The following is a 3759-nucleotide window of genomic DNA, read 5'->3' as shown; positions in this document are numbered from 1 at the left end:
AATTTATCTGCCCCCCCTAAAGTGAGTCTTTGGAGAAGGCAATGGCACCCCACTCCAGTACTCTTGCCTGGGAAATCCCATGGACGGAGGAGCCTGGTAGGCTGCAGTCCTTGGTGTCGCTAAGAGTCGGGGACGACTGAGCGAGTTCATTTTCACTTTTCACTTTCATGCATTGGAGAAGGAAATGGCAACCCACTCCAGTATTCTTGCCTGGAGAATCCCAGGGACAGAGGAACCTAGTGGGCTGCCGTCTATGGGGTCGCACAGAGTTGGACACGACTGAAGTGACTTAGCAAAGTGAGTCTTTACATAGAAGAGTGTGAGACTCTGCGAGTTAGGGTTTTTACAAACTCTGCTATATTTATTTGTTTTTGGCTGTGCTGGGTTTTCACTGCTGCATGGGGGCTTTCTCTCGTTGCAGACAGCAAGGGCTACTCTCTGATTGTGGTGCATGGGCTCTAAGGCGTGAGGGCTTCAGTAGTTGTGGCACAGGGGCCCATTGGCTGTGACTCATGGGTTCTAGAACCTGGACTCAGTAGTTGAGGCGTATGGGCTTGGTTGCTCCATGGCATGTGGAATTTTCCTGGATTAGGGGTTGAACCCATGTCCCCTGCGTTGGCAGGCAGATTCTTATCCACTGTGCCACCAAGGGAGTCCTTGGAGATCATCTTAACTCATTTTTTCACAGATGAGAAAACTGAGGCTCTTAGCAATAAAAATGATTTATTTACTGTCTCACAGTCTTTGCTCTAATACAAGGCCATGGATAAGTAGTGAAATTCACACATGCCTGTCATTTGGGGAGACTTTGCCCTTTTTCAGTTGTCTCAATGAAAATGGAAGGTTTTCTGTTGATGTACTTTTAATTAATATACTTTCATTTCTTCAGTAGTTTGGATAAGTGTATTGGTTTAAGAGAAGTCAAGCTGACTTTTATATTTTCGTCTCCAGGGATTGCCTCCAGAATAAAAAATACTTAAAAAGCATTTTATAGTCAAAAGCCGTGATGTATATATGAGGTTGTTTTTTTTCTTTTCCCCATTCAATTTTACATGGAAAACTTAGTGTTATCTTGTTTTTAGAAATAACTTTTTAGGTCCTTCTTACTTAACTTTTTAGCCATTTTGCAGTAGTTCTCAATCTAGATAAGCTTTGGGAAGAGTCTGTGTAACTTAAAAAGCTAATAAAATTTGACCAAGTGTGTGTTTTCAAGTTTAGTTTGCTTGTTTAGAGATTGTTATTAGTTATCTAGGAAAGACTGTTTAGTGAGTCACTCAGTACTGTTTATTAGTTGTCCAAATTCTGGATAATGGGAATAAGTGACTATGGGCTGCAGTATAAACGTATTTTTATTACCTTGTCTGTTTAGTACAGACTTTGGAGCCAGAATGCCCAAGTTCAAATCCTGGCTTTGCCACACAGCAGTTTTGTCACTTCAGGAAAGTTATTCAACTTTTCTTTTCCTGTTTCCAGTCTTTAAAATTGGAGATTATGAAACAGGTACCACTATTAATATAGAGTTCTGAGGATTAGATTAGTTAATAATATATTCAGTACTTAGAACATTATCTGGCATATAGTAAATGCTTACGTGTTAGCTATTTTCTTTTCTCAGTTGGACAAGGCTGACCCTGGCAAAATTGTGAAATAGACAAAGTTGGCCTGTACACTCATTCATCTCTCATAGTTGGGTAAGCAGTCCTTTCTCAAGCTGCTGCTGTCTTTGGCATTCCTTCCTAGGTTGTCCTTTGCTAAACTTCTGTGTGCTTGTTCTCCCTGCCTAAGCGATGAAAACGCAACTCACAAAATCCCCACCCTATTTTCCTGTTATTCATTATAGTAATTGTGAGAAAAGTAATCTGATTGGATGACTTCACACTATTAATAAATAAAATTTGTGAATAACTTCTTTGTAATAGCTCTGAGTTGGTTTTGCCCTGGAATATTTCATTCATTTGCTTCTGCCTGCTTTTCAACTTTTATATCAGAACTCAATGATTATTTAAAAAATTTCTACTCTTTCTTTCTCTGTCACACAGAAAAGATAGTGTTTGGTTAAAAAGATGGCCTTTAGTTGGGCTGGGTTTGATCGTGACTTTTGGTTCCTATCCGGGCTTCCCTGGTAGCTCAGACGGTAAAGAAATCTACCCACAATGTGGGAAACCCAGGCTCAATCCCTGGGTCAGGAGGATCCCCTGGAGAAGGAAATGGCAATCCACTCCAGTATTCTTGCCTGGAGACCCCCATGGATGTTGTTTGCTTCCTGCGGATATTGTTAATTGGGACTAATCTGTTCAGTGTGAACAGAGGATGGATAGGATGATAAAAACCAAATTCTGAGTGAAGTAACATGTTCATAGCTTTTGCAACATACAGTTGTTTTACTGTATTTTAAATGCTGGCTTGACGTGCACTCTTAAAATAATCTCCCCACTTCTGTGTGCATTTAAGAAAAGCCGTAGTCATCTTTTATCTAGTTACATTGCAGGTGTCCTGAGCAGAAGGACAATATTTTATCTCATAGATACATCTTTGCACATTTCTGAGTGTGTAGTAGACCTCCTGTAACTAGTCCTAGGTTGTTAAATTAGTTTTGTTTATAAGGACTGTAATTTGCGGTGCATAATTGACCAGTGATGTGTCTGAAACTGTGTATAAGAAGCATGCTCAGATGGGTTCTGCAGTGGCTCAAGATCAATCTGTGTGTCCATCTGTTATTGTATTTATTACTCCTCCTGTCTTTTTTGTTACTGTCTGAAAACTGGAGAGTACAGAGGAAGTTGGTGAAATTACAGATAAAGCCCTAGTATGTAAATAGATAGAATTTCTCCTGAAATGACTGGGATTCAGATTTTAAAAAGGAGCCTTACTATTGTTTGAGATTTGACATACTGTAAATTAACCTTGTGTTTATGTATCAGTGGGGTACTAGTTACCTGGTGGTTTAAGAGAAACCATTAACATTGTAGCTTTTGTTAATTTTCCTAATTAACACAGTGTTGACTTACTGAAATGTAAACTTTATATTCTTTGTTATATTTTAAGGACTTAGGTTTGTTAGAATGAAGTTACATGTACTGGTTGTACTTGTAACTGCCAGTAAGGCATGGTGCCAGTAAGGCCAAAGTCACCATGACGGTGTTAATTATTATTATTTTTAACTATGGCTGTCTGGGGAGGCCTTACAAATAGCTGTGAAAAGAAGAGAAGCGAAAAACAAAAGAGAAAAGGAAAGATATAAGCATCTGAATGCAGAGTTCCAAAGAATAGCAAGAAGAGATAAGAAAGCCTTCTTCAGTGATCAATGCAAAGATATAGAGGAAAACAACAGAATGGGAAAGACTAGAGATCTCGTCAAGAAAATTAGAGCTACCAAGGGAACATTTCATGCAAAGATGGGCTCGATAAAGGACAGAAATGGTATGGACCTAACAGAAGCAGAAGATATTAAGAAGAGATGGCAAGAATACACAGAAGAACTGTACAAAAAAGATCTTCACGACCCAGATAATCACGATGGTGTGATCACTCACCTAGAGCCAGACATCCTGGAATGTGAAGTCAAGTGGGCCTTAGAAAGCATCACTACGAACAAAGCTAGTGGAGGTGATGGAATTCCAGTTGAGCTATTTCAAATCCTGAAAGATGATGCTGCGAAAGTACTGCACTCAATATGCCAGCAAACTTGGGAAACTCAGCAGTGGCCACAGGACTGGAAAAGGTCAGTTTTCATTCCATCCCAAAGAAAGGCAATGCCAA

General features: G+C 39.6%; 1 protein-coding gene across 1 annotated transcript in view; it reads left to right on the top strand.

Annotated features, from left to right (window-relative positions):
- The first annotated feature begins 428 nt into the window (after positions 1-428).
- ZRANB1 (zinc finger, RAN-binding domain containing 1) overlaps positions 429-3759 on the top strand; it is a 53800-nt gene continuing 50469 nt past the window's right edge. Inside the window, exon 1 of the mRNA XM_010859166.1 lies at positions 429-1691. The gene's annotated coding sequence lies outside the window, so the exon portion shown is untranslated. The remainder of the gene's footprint in view (positions 1692-3759) is intronic.

The sequence above is a fragment of the Bison bison genome, unplaced genomic scaffold (genome assembly GCF_000754665.1).
Source record: "Bison bison bison isolate TAMUID 2011002044 unplaced genomic scaffold, Bison_UMD1.0 scf7180017864456, whole genome shotgun sequence".
NCBI lineage: Eukaryota > Metazoa > Chordata > Mammalia > Artiodactyla > Bovidae > Bison > Bison bison.
The sequence above is the reverse complement of the archived record's forward strand: the minus strand, read 5'-3'. Positions and strand labels throughout refer to the sequence as shown.